The following is a 17,918-nucleotide window of genomic DNA, read 5'->3' as shown; positions in this document are numbered from 1 at the left end:
CCCACTGAGCATGCCAGACCAGAAACAACTCCGCTCCCGACAGAGTAAAGACACAAAGATGAAGGTGTCGTACGTGGCCGCTTTCCTCATAGGGCTCCTCTCCCTGGAGAGCACCAGAGGAGCTCCATTGGTGAGATGATGTACTTATTATCTGTATTACAGTAGCACTTAGCAGGTCCATCTGAAATCAGGACCCCGCTTTGCTGGGCGCTGCCCTGACACAGGAGAGACAGTCCGTGCCCACACTCTGGTGAGGATTTATTGTGCCGGGTGTTCAACAGACACAGTGAGGGACAGACCTGGACCCAACTGGAATCAGGGCCCCTTTGCCAGGTGCTGCACAGACACACCATGAGGGCAGCACTGCAAAACCGGCCTATGTTTTTGGAGGATAACAGACTAAGGAGCCCATTCCTCTGTTTCAGCCCCGGCAGGATATCAGGCTACACTGGCCCATCGGTCTCATCTAGAGCAGCAGTTCTTAAGTTACTGCATGACCTGACTTCTGGTAGCCTGGTGGGGGGCTGAACAGGTTTCCAGGATTGGGTAGAATGATGTTAGGAGCAGGGCCAAGCTGTTGTAAATGGCCCATAGAACTACTGGAGTCGATGAAGCCAGCTCCCCCAGGTGATGTAAATTGTCTGTAGCTCCATTTGGTCAATGGATAGTCAGGAGGGGCCTCTAGAAGTTACCGTAATACCAGGAGCGGCGCCAGGGTTTTTGGCGCCCTAGGCGGGGGTCCTTGCGCACTCCCAGTCGTCATCAGCAATTCTGTGGCGGGAGGGTCCTTCCACGCTCCCGGTCTTCGGGGGACTTCGGCGGCGGGTCCCGGGGCAAGTGAAGGACCCACTTCAGAATTGCCACCGAAGACCCGGAGCGCAGAAGGACCCGCCACCGCCAAATAGGTGCCCCCCCAAATCCTGGTACCCTAGGCGACCGCCTAGGTCACCTAAATGGAAGCGTCGGCCCTGCGTAATACACATAATAAATACCCCTCATTTTACAGGGCTCTGGTAGCTTCAATAACGACAAAGTGGGTAATAGCATCTGTAATGACAACAGCATAAATATCATGTGATTCTCTCCTCACCTCATGTAGTTTTATACATATCAGGTCAATCAACCCTGCTCCAGCTGGTTTCTTGTCTGGTAAAGGTTACCAAGCAAGGAGCATTTCCCGCAGTTTTTCCATGTTACAAAGGCAATTTGGAAATGCCACCTGCTGCAGAGGGCTTTCGAAAATCTCCACAGCCCTCTTATAGGGTCAGCTGTGCCCTGATTGGGGCTTCATGGGAGGATGATCTATTCTTCTACAAGTCCACTGGACACGCATGAAGTGTTCCACAATTCCTTTGGGTACCCACTAAATATCTCACAGGAGATCCTTCCAAAATTACACAGAATGCACTGCTCTTGGCAACAGTCATAGGAAATCACTGTAAATTGTATCCTATCAAGGATATCTAGGCTGACTCCATCGCTATCAGATTAATTTTGCCACATGTCATCTGAGAGGGAAAACAGAAGAAATTCCCAAGTTCTTGTCTCCCAGCCCAGCTCCCTTTTTACCAGAACACACTGGCTCCCATTTTCCAACCAGCAGCCGTTTGAGTCCAGTTCCTTTCAGGACATCATTTTCATTTCACTGCTCCCAGAGAAAGAGAAGCAACAAATAATTAATGTTTTAGTAACTTGCTTTTTCCCTTTAGGTTGATGGAGGATCTGGAGGGGGCGTTTCTGTGAGTATTCAGAATTTACTCTCCTTTGGAGCTTTTACATTAGCTTGGGACCTTTAAATCAGATTAAACATAGGAAGCCCATTGGCCTCCAGAGGAGGGCTCAGAGATTAGGCTAGCTGAGAGATCCTGAGGAGTCCAAAGACAAGAAGCACAATCTATTTATTTTACCACAGAAATAGTTAAGAGGTGACTTGATTCTGGTATACACGTAACTGCAGGGGGAAGGGATTTCTGATGGCAGATGGCTCTTTAATCAACCAAAGGAAGACGAGATCCAATCGTCTAAAGCTAAAGCTAGACAAATTAAATCAAGAGGGAAGGTGAAAACTTTTAGCAGTATTAATTAACCGTTGGAACGATTAACCCAGGATGTGGTGGAGTCTCTGGCTACGTATATTCCAGAGACCTTACAGCGGCATGGCTGTTCCAATGCAGCTCTGCTACTGTAACATCTCATGTAGCTGCTCTATGCTGACAGGAGAGAGCTCTCCCATCCACGTAATTAAACCACCCCCAATGAGCAGTGGGAGAAGCTCTCCCACCAACATAGCGCTGTGCACACTACTGTTTGTGCTGGCGAAACGTATGTCATTCAGGAGATATTTTTTTCACACCACTGAGCCACATCAATTTTGCCGATGTAAATGGTAGTATAGATATGGCCTTAATGACTGAAAGTCTTTAAATCTTGATGGGATATCATCAGAAAAGGAGATTCTGTGCTCTGTGTCATTTAGGAGGTCAGTCTAGAAAAAAAATGTAATAATTCTAACCAGCTCCAATTCTTCTCCTGAGCAGTAGGGAAATTGCCAAACTCTAGAGATCAATCCCAGCACTGAGAAAGAAGGGCAGTGTGAACGTTGCCCATCACAGAGATGTCTGGAGACATTTCTACACTACAGACTTCTGCTGGCAAAGTGGTGTTGGTCTGGGGACTGAAGATATTCGATCTCAGACCGGCGTGGCTTGCTGGCAAATTGCCCTTGTGAAGACACATTCATAGCAGCAAAACCTTGCATTTGCCATAGAGATTATTTCACTGGGAGTCAGCTAGAATAAACTACACAGACAAAAGTGCAGTAGTACTCTGGGATCGCCATACTGACACGACGCTTGTATCTATGACTCCAACTGGCAGGGGTGTGCGCATGGGGGGGCAATCAGGGTCACAGTCCCCCTGCCCCCCAATAATCATTGGGGGCAGAAATCTTCTCTGGCCCTGGGAGGATCTTGCTGCCCCCCCTCCCTGCACCCGGCCCCAGCCCCGGCAGGAACTTGATATTCCCTGCCTCCGTGGCCCTGCGCCAGAAAAGTTTTGTGACCCCAATGATTATTGGGGGGAGGCCTGTGACCATGATTGCTCCCCCATGCACACAGCCCTGCCAGTTGGAGTCCCATTTAACACTGACCTATCAGACTAAATGAAGGAAGGCAAAGAGAAGAAAGAAAGGCACAGAGAGGGAAAGCAACTCATCTAAAGTCACCGGAAAAGTCAGCAGCAGAGCCCAGAACAGATCCCCGAGCTCTTGTCTCCCAGCCCAGCTCCCTTTTTACCAGACCATACTGGCTCCCATTTCCCAACCAGCAGACGTTTGAGCCCAGTTCCTTTCAGGACATCATTTTCATTTCACTGCTCCCAGAGAAAGAGCAGCAACAAGGAATTAAAGTTTTAGTAACTTGCTTTTTTCCTGTAGGTTGATGGAGGACTTAAAGGGGGCGTGTCTGTGAGTATTCAGAATTTACTCTCCTTTGGAGCTTTTACATTAGCCAGATTAAACATAGGAAGCCCATTGGCCTCCAGAGGTGGGTCAGAGGTTAGGCTAGCTGAGAGAGCCCGGGGAGTGCAAACACAAGCAGTGCAATCTAATTTACCACAGAGACAGTTAAGAGGTGACTTGATCCTGGTATACACGTAACTGCAGGGGAAAAAGATTTCTGATGGGAGATGGCTCTTTAATCAAACAAAGGAAGACAAGATCCAATAATCTAAACCTGAAACTAGACAAATTGAATCAAGAAAGAAGGTGCTACTTTTTAACAGTATTAAATAACCATTGGAACGATTAACTTAGGAGGTGATGGAGTCTCTGGCTATGTCTACACTAGAGACCTTACAGGGGCACAGCTGTACCAATGCAGGTGTGCCACTGTAACAGGTCATGTAGCCGCTCTATGGCGACGGAAGAGATCTGTCTTGTTGATGTAATTATAGCACACCCAACGAGCGGCGGTAGAGATGTCGGCCGGAGAAGCTCTCCCACCAACATACCGCTGTGCACACTGCCGCTTATGCTGGCGAAATGTCTGTCACTCGGGGGGGGGGGGGGTATTTATTTTACACTTCCGAGAGACATAAGTTTTTCTGACATAAGTGGGAGTGTAGAAGTGGCCTTAATCCCTGAAAATCTTTAAATCTAGATGGGATCTTTTTAAAAATAATGCACTAAATAAAACAGAAGTTATGGGCTAGATGCAGGAGTCACTGGGTCAGAATCTGTGTTCTGTTATGCAGGAGGTCAGTCTAGATGAGTCTAATGACCCCTTCTGGCCTTAAAATCTAGGAATATTAGTTCTCACCATGGGATGTCAGACTAAATAAAAGAGATCCAGTTCTCATAGATTCTAGTGATTAATTCTGATGGGAAGAATAATGGGGAGGTGGAATGTTTCTAAAACCAAAGTTTCCTGCCTGCACTGGGCGGAAATTAGCTTTGTTTGGATGATAATGCAGAAAGAGCAGTATCAATTCATTCCGGTTTGATTTCCTGTCAGATGGTGGGGATATCCTTAGTGCCTGCCAATGACTATTCAGAAATTACTTCGTTGTCAGGAACACTTATATTATCGTGCTGTCTCTAAGAAGCCCAAATCTTGAGCCCAGTGTTCGGCTGGAGTAACCTGGGCAGTCAGTTATTGTTATTTGTATGACAGTACCACCTGTACAGCTCTCCTGACTCATGATCCAGTGACCTAGCCACTGAACGAAACTGCCCCCGAGGAGTGCTGGGTGCATAACTGCTCACTGTGTTTTTCAAAATCTCCTCCTAGCCTCCGTGAGAGTCCAGGAAAGACCCTCATCTCTCCTCAGGAGAAATAAGTTCAATAAAAGAGCTTCTAAATTCATCTTTTTCTTCTAGTTTTAAAAAGAGCCCAGGGAATCTTGTTGGTTTCTTAATTGAAAAAGAGAACCATACAGTTTTGGTTTTCAAAACACATTGTGAAAGTTTCAGTACAAATATTTAGTTTTGGAAAACCAAAATCAACAACATTTTTCACCCAATTTTTTTAGATTCATATTTTTCATCTAAATGATTTTTTTTCTACAAAACCTTGTCTGAAAAACAACTTTTAAGTCGAAAAATTATTTTAATGAAAAAATTTCAACCAGCTCTAGTGAACAAAATATATTTTTTGTTTAATATGAAAAGTTTCATTGAAAAATTTGTGTCTTCCAATTTCTTCTGATTTTTAACACAAAGAATGAAAACCAAAACATGGGGAAAGCTTTGGTTTTAGATCTCCCGCCCTTGTCAGTGGAAAAATAAAGGGGGACAATTTTAAGTTTTTCATTAAAAAAACAAAGTTCCAAAAAAATTTGTATAAAATGTTGAAACTCGCAATTATTTTTTAATTTCTAAAACACACATCATTTTTTGTACCCCCCAGAAAAAGGAACATCATTGGTGAAATGAAAAGGGGGGTGGGAATCATAAATAAAAAACCTGCAAACGTTTTTCACTTCTGAATTTCTCCAAAGAAGAAAAAAATTTGAAAAACAATGGACAATATATTTATATAAATTCATTTGGAAAAATTTCAACCAGCTCTAATTCTTATCTGGAGGAGTAAGGAAACTGCCAAACTCTGGAGGTTAATCCCAGCGCTGAGAAAGAAGGGCAGTGGGAATGTTGACTATCTGAGGCCTTGTCTGCACTACAGACTTCTGCTTGCATAGCAGTGTCGGTCTGGGGTGTGAAGATGTTTGATCTCTGACTGACATGGCTGCGCTGGCAAAAGCACCCGGACACAGTTATAGAAAAAAACCTCTGCTTGTGCCCATATAGATTATATAGTTCAGAATGCGCTAGGATAACCTGCACCCACAAAAGCGCACTGGTACGCTGGGATAGCTACACTGACACGGTGCTCTTTGTGTGGACATGGCGTGGTTAAGCTATGGACAATGGGAGGGAAGTAGCTATATTTTGATGATACTGGAGAAAGTGTAGGATCAAGTAACTCCCAGCTTTTTCCTTACAGGCTGCTGAGGACGTACCTGGGAGAGTTCCTGGGGTGAGTATTCCAAATTTGATTTGCTGTCAGGCTATTTTCTGTTCTCACAGTGGCTCTTAGCAAACCTGAACCCTAAGCCAGTGGTCAGTTGGAATAGCCTGGACAGATTTGCCAGGATTGGGGCAAGAGACGAAGCAATGGTAGTCTAAATCCCAAAGGGTGTGTCAGAATCAATCCAAATGTCCTTTGCAGTGTCAATTCTTCTATTCTGCTAGTAGCCATTTTGTGGGGATTCCGTGGGACCTGTTCTTTATACCCATGTTAAGAACCACTGCCTAGTAGGATCATAAAACTGGGAGCTGTGATTGGCAACAAATGCTGTCATTCTGCACATCTGGAGCGGGGATAATAGTATCACTATGGACAGTGTCAGAGAATAACAGAGTTCTCACTTTTTGTTTGGGTACAGCAAGTAAGATACTTTATTTTCTCAAGCAATTGCATAGAGGGAGAGAGCTAAACAGGTCTCTCCACAGGTAAACAATTACAGCAAGCATTTATACCTTTTGTTACAGACAATAATGAGCAACAGCTGCATTTTGTTTATACATAGGTCATTCTGATATCTTGTTTTCCTCGTTTGTTTAGACTCTAGTCCAGGGGTGTCAAACTCAAATGACCATGAGGGCCACATGAGGACTAGTGCATTGGCTCGAGGGCCACATCACTGATACCCCCACCTCACTGCCCCCGGCCCTGCCCCCACTCCACTCCTTCCATGAGGCCCCGCCCCTTCCCCGCCCCTTTCCCCCCCTTCCCCAAAGTCCCCACCCCAATACTGCCCCTTCCCTGCCACCAGGGGGTACAGGAGGGGTGCAGGGTGTGGCAGGGGGCTCAGGGCAGGGAGTTGGTGTGTGTGGGGTGCAAGAGGTGTGAGGTGTGTGGCAGGGGGTTGGGGTGCAGGGTGCAGCAGGTGGCTCAGGGCAGGGAGTGCAGGAGGAGTGTGGGGTGTGGCAGGGGGCTCAGAGCAAGAAGTTGGGGTGCAGGAAGGGTGCCGGATGTGGCAGGGGGCTCAGGGCAGGGAATTGGGATGCAGGATGGGTGTGTGATGCGGCAGGGGGCTCAGAGCAGGGGGTTGTGGTACAGGAGAGGTGCGGGGTGCGAGCTCCGGCCTGGCGCCACTTAGCTAGAGTGGCGCCAGGGTGGCAGCGGAGCGCATCGGGAGCGCAGGGAGGCAGGAGCCTGCCCTGGCCCCCGCACTGCTCAGCTCCAGGAAGCAGCCGGAACCACAGCCCTTGGGGGAGCAGGGGTGGGTACAGGGCTCCCTGCTGCTGCTCCTCCAAGTACCTCCACTGGCCGCGGTTCCCTGTTCCTGGCCAATGGGAGCTGCGGGGGGCGGTACCTTGAAGCGAGGCAACGCAGGAGCCCTCTGCCTCCTCCCCCGTCCCTCCGGGCCCGAAGGGACATTCTGCCAGCCGCTTCAGGGAGCCCTGGCCTGGAGGTAGGCATAGGGGCGGGGGCACAGGCAGCTTGGTGGGCCGCACAGAAGAGCCCTGGCCCAATGGCCGCGTGTTTGAGACCCCTGATCTAGTGGATCTCATTCTTCGTGGGCTCAAGCAGAGATGACTTAGACTTCATTCCCAAAAGTGGTGACTACCCTCAGCTGTGCATTGAGCTCCCCTCATATGTTTCTTATCTTTTTTGAAAACTAGAAACTTGGATGCTTCATCATTTTTGAAATGAGAAAAATGTAGAGGAAGTTGAAAATTTGTCACTTAATATATTTTTTATTTTTCATGAAAAAAAGATTTTGTTTCAATATGAAAATTTTAATGAAAGAAGTTTCTTCCATTTTTTCTGATTTTTTCAATGAAAATAATGAAAATAAAAACCAAAAAATGTTTTGAATTTTGTCATTTCATTCCCCACGGTCCAATTTCCAAATAGAGTTGAAATGCTATTTTTCTTTGAAATTTACACATTTATAATTTTTCAAAGATCTCCAGAAAAGAAGAAAAAAAAGGGGGTGAAAGTAAATGAAAAAAAAAAATGGAAAACTTGTTCATTTCTGATTTTGTTTTAAAAAGTATTAGTTTTCTGGAAAAAAAAATTGCTATTTTTTTTTAAATCATTACAAAAAATGTCGATCGTCTCTAATTCTTATCTTGAAAGATCAGAGTCATGAAAGGAAGCTTCCATAATCCAAATTCTGGAGGTTAAACTCACCCCTGTGAAGCAAGGATGGGGGGCTGTTTCCTTTCGCAGAACTCTCTGGGGCCATGTCTACAATACAGACTTCTGCTGGCATAGCTCCATCTGTATCGGGTGTAAAAAAGTTTATATCAGAATATGCATCATCTAGCCTAGGGCTGATGCAGGCATAGGCTCTGTAGTGTGGACATGGCCTCATTTCTCTTTCAGAGGAGAATATGCGATACCAGCAAAAGCACACTAGTATACTGGTAGATCTACACTGGCATTGCGCTCCTAGTGTAGAACTGGCTGGTAACACTATTGCCATTGTGAGGAATCAACAACCTTGAAATGATATTGGAGAAGGAGTTTCTTGATCCTGCTCTATTTCCTTACAGGTGGTTGCGCGTCCAGTTGAAGGTCTTGTAGGGGTGAGTACTCAAAATTACTTTGGAATGATTATATAAAACAGCTGGACAGCAGAGGACATGCTTCCATGCTGATGACTGGTTCTGCTCGACAATGATCCAAAGCAACGTGCGCACTGACACACGTTCATTTTCATCACCTGAATCAGATGCCACCAACAGAAGGTTGATTTTCTTTTTGGTTGGTTTGGGATCTGTAGTTTCCACATCTGAGTGTTGCTCTTTTAAGACTTCTGACAACATGTTCCACACCTCGTCCCTCTCAGATTTCGGAAGGCACTTCAGATTCTTAAGCCTTGGGTCGAGTGCTGTTGCTATCTTTAGAAATCTCACATTGGTATCTTCTTTGCATTTTGTCAAATCTGCAATGAAAGTGTTCTTAAAACAAACAGCATGTGCTGGGTCATTATCTGAGACTGCTATGACATGAAATATATGGCAGAATGTAGGTAAAACAGAGCAGGAGACATACAATCAGTCACAAATTTAATTAACACATTTTCTTTTGAACAAGTGTCATGAGCATGGAAGCATGTCCTCTGGAATGGTGGCTGAAGCATGAGGGGGCATATGAATGTTTAGCATACCTTGCAGTGCCAGCTACAAGAATGCCATGCAAACGCCTATTCTCACTTTCAGGTGACATTGTAAATAAGAAGCAGGCAGCATTATCTCCCGTAAATGAAAACAAACTTGTTTGTCTTAGCGATTGGCTGAACAAGAAGTAGGGCTGACTGGAATTGTAGGCTCTAAAGTTTTACATGGTTTTGTTTTTGAGTGCAGTTATTTTAAAATAAAATCTACATTAGAAAGTTGCACTTTCACACAAAAGAGATTGCATTTCAGCCCTTGTATGAGGTGAATTGAAAAATACTATTTCTTTATATCGGAAGGACAGAAGAGGTCGTGCTGGTGGGGGAGTGGCACTAGATGTGAAAAAACAGAGTCCAATGAAGTAAAAATCTTAAATGAACCAAACCATAGCATCTCTATGGATAGTAATTTCATATACAACCAACCACCTGACCAAAATAGTGATAGTGACTGTGAAGTGCTCAGAGAGATTAGAGAGGCTATAAGAAGACAACTCAATAATAATGGTGGATTTCAACTATCCCCATATTGACTGGGTACATGTCATCTTAGGACAGGATGCAGCTATGAAGTTTCTTGACACCTTAAATGACTACTTCTTGGAGAAGCTAGTCCTGGAGGAGAGGCAATCTTTGATTTAGTCCTAAATGGAGCACAGGATCTGGTCCAAGAGGTGAATATAGCTGGACTGCTTGGTAATTGTGACCATAATATAATTAAATTTAACATCCCTGTGGTGGGGAAAAAACCACAGCAGCCCATCATGGTGGCATTAATTTCAGAAAGAGGAACAATACAAAAATGAGGAAGTTAGTTAAACAGAAATGAAAAGGTACAGTGCCAAACGGGAAATCCCTGCAAGCTGCGTGGAAACTTTTTAAAGACACCATAATAGAGGCTCAAGTTAAATGTATACCCCAAATTAAAACACAGAGAGAGCCATAAAAGTGCCACCGTAGCTAAACAACAAAGTAAAAGAAGCACTGAGAGGCAAAAGGCATCCTTTAAAAAGTGGAAGTTAAATCCTACTGAGGAAATAGAAAGGAGAATAAACTCTGGCAAGTGAAGTGTAAAAATATAATTAGGAAGGCCAAAAAAAGAATTGGAAGAACAGCTAGCGAAAGACTCAAAAAGTAATAGCAAATTTTTTTTATGTAAATCAGAAGCAGGAAGCTGCTAAACAACGAGTGGGGCCACTGAACGATCAAGATGCTAAAGAAGCAATAAGGGATGATAAGGCCATTGCAGAGAAACTAAATGAATTCTTTGCTTCGGTCTTCACGGCTGAGGATGTGAGGGAGATTCCCAAACCTGAGTCATTCTTTTTAGGTGACAAATCTGAGGAACTGTTCCAGATTGAGGTATCATTAGAGGAGGTTTTGGAACAAACTGATAAATTAAACAGTAATAAGTCAAAATGGTTTTTGTAAAGAGAAATCATGCCTTACCCATCTACTAGAATTCATTGAGGGGGTCAACAAGCATGTGGACAAGGGTGATCCAGTGGATATAGTGTACTTAGATTTTCAGAAAGCCTTTGACAAGGTCCCTCATCAAAGGCTCTTAAGCAAAGTAAGCTGTCATGGGATAAGAGGGAAGGTCTTCTCATGGATCAGTAACTGGTTAAAAGTTAGGAAACAAAGGATAGGAATAAATGGTCAATTTTCAGAAGGGAGAGAGGTAAATAGTGGTGTCCCGCAGTAGTCCATACAGGAAGCAGGGGGAAGAGTTAGCTCAGTGGTTTGAGCATTGGCCTGCTAAAACCAGGGTTGTAAATTCAATCCTTGAGGGGGCTACTTAGGAAGCTGGGGTAAAATCAGTACTTGGTCCTGTTAGTGAAGGCAGTGGGCTGGACTCAATGACCTTTCAGGATTGCTTCCAGCTATATGAGATAGGTATATCTCCATATATTATTTTATTTATAAACAATCTGGAAAAAGGGATTAACAGTGAGGTGGCAAAATTTGCCGATGATACACAAAACTACTCAAGATATTTAAGTCCAAAGCAGACTGTGAAGAGTTAGATAGGGGTCTCACAAAAAACTAGGTAACTGGGCAACAAAATGGCAGATGAAATTCAATGAATTCTTTGCTTCGGTCTTCACGGCTGAGGATGTGAGGGAGATTCCCAAACCTGAGTCATTCTTTTTAGGTGACAAATCTGAGGAACTGTTCCAGATTGAGGTGTCATTACAGGAGATTTTGGAACAAACCGATAAATTAAACAGTAATAAGTCACCAGGACCAGATGGTATTCACTCAAGTGTTCTCTAGGAACTCAAATGTGAAATTGCAGAACTACTAACTGTTATGTAACCTAGCATTTAAATGACCTTCTGTACCAGATGACTGGACGATAGCTAATGTGACACCAATTTAAAAAAAAAAAGACTCAAGAGGTGATCCCGGTAATTACAGGCCGGTAAGCCTAACTTCAGTGCTGGGCAAGCTGGTTGAAACTACGAGACACCTAGATGAACATAATTTGTTGGGGAAGAGTCAACATGGTTTTTGTAAAGAGAAATCTTTGAGGGGGTCAAAGCATGTGGACAGGGGATCCAGTGGATATAGTGTACTTAGATTTTCAGAAAGCCTTTGACAAGGTCCCTCATCAAAGGCTCTTAAGCAAAGTGAGCTGTCATGGGATAAGAGGGAAGGTCCTCTCATGGATCAGTAACTGGTTAAAAGTTAGGAAACAAAGGGTAGGAATAAATGGTCAATTTTCAGAAGGGAGAGAGGTAAATAGTGGTGTCCCGCAGTAGTCCATAGTGGGACCAGGGGGAAGGGTTAGCTCAGTGGTTTGAGCATTGGCCTGCTAAACCCAGGGTTGTACATTCAATCCTTGAGGGGGCCACTTAGGAAGCTGGGGTAAAATCAGTACTTGGTCCTATTAGTGAAGGCAGGGAGCTGGACTCAATGACCTTTCAGGCTCCCTTCCAGCTCTATGAGATAGGTATATCTCCATATAGTATTTTATTCATGAACAATCTGGAAAAAGGGATAAATAGTGAGGTGGCAAAATTTGCAGATGATACACAAAACTACTCAAGATATTTAAGTCCAAAGCAGACTGAAGAGTGACAAATGGGTCTCACAAAAAACTAGGTGACTGGGCAACAAAATGGCAGATGAAATTCCATATTGATAAATGCAAAATAATGCAGATTGGAAAACAAAATCCCAACTATAATATAAAACGATAGGGTCTAAATTAGCTGTTGCCACTCAAGAAAGATTTTTTTCCAATGAAAATTATGAAAAATAAAAGCAAAAATGTTTTGAATTTTTTGATTCCCCAGAGTCCTGTTTGCAAATAGAGTTCAAATGCTATTTTCCTTTGAAATTTGCCATAAACACACTTATAATTTTTCAAACAGCTCCATAAAAGAAGAAAGAAAGGGGGCGGGGGGTGAAAAAAATTCAAAACTTTTTCATTTCTGATTTTGTAAAAAAAAAAAACCTGACAATTTGCTTGGAAAAATTCATTATGAAAAATGTTGATCATCTCTAATTCTTATCTTGAGGGATCAGAGTCACGAAAGGAAGCTCCCATAGTCCAGATTCTGGAGGTTAATCTCACCCCTGAGAAGCAAGGATAGGGGGACTGTTTCCCATCGCAGAGCTGTCTGGGGCCATGCCTACAATACAGACTTCTTCTGGCATAGCTCCAACTGTATGGGGTGTGAAGAGATTTGATTCCTTACTGACATAGCTGCGCTAGCAAAACTTATAGAATCTGTGACAAAGTTCCTCCTCTATCTTGGTGGGTCCTGTACTTATTGGTAGATTTTCTTGCCTCAGAGATTCACCATGTGGGTTGGGGAACAGCCCAGAGACCTTCCCCTCTGGAAGAACCCACAGTCCAGGTCAATTGGGAGATTTGGGGGGAACCCGGGCCCGCCCTCTACTCCAGGTTCCAGACCAGGGCCCTGTGGACTGCAGCTGTCTATAGTGCCTCGTGTAACAGCTGCATGACAGCTACAACTCCCTGGGCTACTTCCCCATGGCCTCCTCCAAACCCCTTCCTTATTCTCACCACAGCACCTTCCTCCTGGTGTCTGATAACGCTTGTGCTCCTCAGTCCTCCCGCATCACAGCCACACCTACACACTCACACTCACACCCTCACACTCACCCTCACAGCTCCTTGCAACTCTTGCTCCCAGCTCCTCACACTCGCACCACAAACTGAAGTGAGCTCCTTTTTAAAACCCAGGTGCCCTGATTAGCCTGCCTTAATCGATTCTAGCAGCTTCTTCTTAATTGGCTCCAGGTGTCCTAATTAGCCTGCCTGTCTTAACTGGTTCTAGCAGGTTGCTGATTACTCTAGTGCAGCCCCTGCTCTGGCCACTCAGGGAACAGAAAACTACTCATCCAGTGACCAGTATATTTGCCCTCTACCAGACTCCTGTACCCCACTGGTCTGGATCTGTCACAAATCATAGAAGATTAGGGTTGGAAGAGACCTCAGGTGGTCATCTAGTCCAACCCCCTGCTCAAAGCAGGACCAACCCCAACTAAATCATCCCAGCCAGGGCTTTGTCAAGCCGGGCCTTAAAATCCTATAAGGAAGGAGATTCCACCACCTCCCTAGGTAACCCATTCCAGTGCTTCAGCATCCTCCTAGTGAAGTAGTGTTTCCTAATATCCAACCTAGCCCTCCCGCACTGCAATTTGAGACCATTGCTCCTAGTTCTGTCATCTGCCATCATTGAGAACAGCCATGCTCCATCCTCTCTGGAACGCCCCATGCTCTTCTCTTCTGCAGACTAAACAAGCCCAGTTCCCTCAGCCTCTCCTCGTAAGTCATGTGCCCCAGCTCCCTAAAAATTTTTGTTGCCCTCCACTGGACTGTCTCCAATTTGTCTACATCTTTTCTGTAGTGGGGGGCCCAAAAATGGACACAATACTCCAGATGTGGCCTCACCAGTGCCGAATAGAGGGAAATAATCGCTTCCCTCGATCCGCTGGCAATGCTCCTACCAATGCAGACCAATATGCCGTTAGTCTTTTTGGCAACAAGGGCACATTGCTGACTCATATCCAGCTTCTCATCCACTGTAATCCCGAGGTCCTTTTCTCCAGACCTGCTGCTTAGCCAGTCAGACCCCACCCTGTAGCAGTCCATGGGATTCTTCCGTCCTAAATGCAGGACACTGCACTTTTCCTTTTTAACCTCATCAGATTTCTTTTGGCACAATCCTCCAATTTGTCGAGGTCACTCTGGACCCTATCCCTACCCTCCAGCGTATCTACCTCTCCCCCCAGCTTACTGTCACCTGCGAACTTGCTGAGGATGCAATCCATTCCATCATCCAGATCATTAATAAAGACGTTGAACAAAACCGGCCCCAGGACCGACCCTTGGGGCACTCCGCTTGATACCGTCTGCCAACTAGACATCGAGATGTTGATCACTACCCTTGAGCCCGACATCCTAGCCAGCTTTCTATCCACCTTATAGTCCATTCATCAAGCCCATACTTCTTTAACTTGCTGGCAAGAATACTGTGGGAGACCATATCAAAAGCTTGGCTAAAGTCAAGATATATCACGTCCACTGCTCTCCCCTCATCCACAGAGCCAGTTATCTCATCATAGAAGGCAATCATGTTGGTCAGGCATGACTACTGTAACTGCAGTTATAACCAGCAAAACTGTGATTTTCCTGGTATTGCTGGGCCTGGTGTACACTTCAGTGTTCTGCCAACATCACTATATCAGCTAGCAGTGTGAAAAACACTATGCTGAAAATTCCCAGCATAGAGGCAACTATACTGACACAAGACTGAGTCTCTCAGCTTACTGAACGTCTAGCGGGGAGGTGGTGTTATTACATCAGAACAAGTCCTTAAATCAGCATATGCAGCCTGTACTCTAGGGCATAAAGGCATATGCTCTTTAGTGTAGACATGGCCTCATTTCAGAGAGAATATGCTATACCAGCAAAAGCACACTAGTATACTGGTAGAAATGTACTGGCAAAGTGCTTCTAGTGTAGAACTGGCTGGTAAAGCTGTTGCCATTGTGAGGAATCAACTACATTGAAGTGATTTTGGAGAAGGGCCTTTCTTGATCCTACTCTAACTATTTCCTTCCAGGAGGTCGTACGCCCAGCTCGACATCTTTTTAAGGTGAGTACTCAACATTATTTTGCTCTCCAGCTGTTTTATATCATATCAGTACCACTTAGCAAGCCTGAACCCTGATCCCAGTGTTCAGCTAGAATAGCCTAAACACACGTGGAAAGAGTGAGGCAAAACACAAAGCTATGGCCTTCCAAGTCCCACAGGGATATCTAAGAGTTAATCCGAGTGTTCATCGCAATTTCAATTCTCCCATTATACAAGTAGGCAATTTACTGCGTTTCTGTGGGCTCTCTTCATTATGACCAGGTCCCAGATGGAGTCATACATATTGCGAGCTGTGATTCACTGGAAATCCTGTGAATCTGCATACCTGAGACTGGGGATAATAGTATCTCCATAGGCGATCACATACATGACCTCATCTATACAAGGGAGCAGATTCCCAGATGATGTAAATTGGTGTTGCCCCAATAAAATAAGTGGGGACAGATCAACGACTGGTGTCACTCATCTATAGCTCGATGAACATTAGTGGGGCCAAATGCCTAGCTGATGGAAATAATAAAGTGAGTGAGGTGTAAATCCACATCTCTGTATTGGAGATGCACCAGAGTAAACTGATGTAGCTCCATTGGAGTTAGAGCAGAGGTTCGCAGCGTCAGTGGTGCTGTGCCTGTGAGTACTGCGAATTCACTTTACTTTACGAGTCTGCTACATTACCCTGATAATTTTAACAGAGGCCAGGTTAAGTGATGGAAGCCCATTCCCTTAACGGATAGCAAGTGGCACTCCTAGTTTCTCTCATGATGGTAAATCAGACCAATAATATGGTTCCTATTGTGATGGGATCCCCAGGGTGCAGCCTGGAACTACAGGACTGCTGTGCTCCCTCAACTCTCTCCAGCCTGGGCTGTCTCTCACAATGCCTTGCTAGTGACCAGCAGCAAACCCCTCCAGGAGCTGTTATCACTCAGCACAACCACATGTGGAGCCCCACACTCAGCTAGATTACATGAATGCTTCCAGAGCCACTCATAAATCACACAGAGAAGGCACCAGCCAAATTCCCCCAGCTCCCAGCACTGTACCTCAGGAATATACCATCTTGCACTGCTCAAGATAAGCAGTGCAAATGTATTAATTGTTTCACCACTTCATCAATGGAAAGTGGATATACACCAGCCTTTGCCAACCTAAGCAGTTTTGCCTCACACTTCGTACAAACTCACTGGTAAAGATAAACAGTTAAGCAAATTTTTTGATTACAAAAGAGAGATTTTAAGTGATATTAAGTGATAGGTGAAAAACCAGAGTTAGTTACCAAAATAAAATAAAATATAAACATGCAGTCTAAGCTCTCAACCCTATTAAGACTGGGCAACATCTAGATTAAGCACATTTTCTCACCCCACTGGATATTGGAGTCCTTCATGTACAGATTTCACCCTTGAAACCTGGGTCAGTCTTCTCTGCTGTAGTCTTCGGTCTTCTGTGAGTGTCTTTGTTGCTTGCAGCATAGGTGGGGGCAGGAGAAAGGCCAGGCATGGGGCCCCTGTGTCATGAGTCCCCAGCCAAGATTGAGCAATTCCCTTGGTGTGGCCTCATGCAGGTGAGTCATTGCATTGTAGCTCCCTTGCTGGACAATGACCAGTGATGTCTGTTCAATAGCACCCATCCCGGTGTAGGTTACTTCCCTTGTCATTGTCTCTGTGTAGCTAGTATCTCGGTGCCTCCGAAACCCACAGCATATTTTAGTGAAAACCGTACAACACAATTCTCATAATTTCACATGCATTGGTGCTACATATGTTTAGATAGAACAATGTCTTTCAGCAGATCATAACCTTTCCCCTGATACCTTACCAGGCATGCTTTATATGCAAGATCACGGTTATATAAAAATGAGGAATATGGGGGTTACAGGACACTCCCCCAAGGTATAGCGTGTCACACCCATGTTTCAAAATCTGGAGTTTCAGGTGTTGCTTTATAACCTGCTGGCCAAGATCAATCTATAGCCGCCATTCTCCTCCTCTCCATCCCTTGCCCAAAGGGAAGCAGCGCTGGGCCGTACAAATGCTGCTGGTAACAATGAAAGTAATGGTAGGAGTAACACACTATCTATTATAATGACGATTTTCTCTCAGAAATATGATCTGACATGTCTGCGTTTTCCTCTTTGCCCAAAGGTGAACTGTTCAGGGACAGTGTCTTAGCATTCCCTGTAGCTGAGTTTGGATTGTCTGAGTGAGCAGGAAGGAGGATGAAACGTTCTCCTCACTTATTAAGAACATTCTTTACATCTATTATTGTGGTTAGATAGATTAAAAGCAGCTTTTGTCCAAGTCTCAGATTCAGTGTGTACATATGGTTCTAAGAAGTTTGTGTGCTGGAGAAATAGAGGCCCTCACTGACTGACATTATCTTACTATGCCGTTTCCCTTACGCATTTAGGCCAACAGGAGGAAAAGTTGTCACTCATTTAGGGGGTCTCACAGTTGTGGGTTTCAAGTACAGATGCCTGAGGCTCGATTTCAAAAGGTGCCAAGCACCCTGGGCTACAACAGAAGTCAGTAGGGGCTCTGGGACAATTTGCCATGACACAAGCACCTCAGCTGCTTCTGCCAGGGATAGGAGCTA

General features: G+C 44.8%; 1 long non-coding RNA gene across 1 annotated transcript; it reads left to right on the top strand.

Annotated features, from left to right (window-relative positions):
• Window positions 1-845: 845 nt before the first annotated feature.
• LOC135978200 (uncharacterized) lies at window positions 846-16,844 on the top strand. The gene is made up of 5 exons (XR_010595612.1): window positions 846-1,739; window positions 3,434-3,463; window positions 6,000-6,032; window positions 8,564-8,596; window positions 15,291-16,844. It is a non-coding gene; the product is annotated as an uncharacterized LOC135978200 (long non-coding RNA).
• The last annotated feature ends 1,074 nt before the right edge of the window (window positions 16,845-17,918 follow it).

The sequence above is a fragment of the Chrysemys picta genome, unplaced genomic scaffold, assembly GCF_011386835.1.
Source record: "Chrysemys picta bellii isolate R12L10 unplaced genomic scaffold, ASM1138683v2 scaf166, whole genome shotgun sequence".
Lineage (NCBI taxonomy): Eukaryota > Metazoa > Chordata > Testudines > Emydidae > Chrysemys > Chrysemys picta.
The sequence above is the reverse complement of the archived record's forward strand: the minus strand, read 5'-3'. Positions and strand labels throughout refer to the sequence as shown.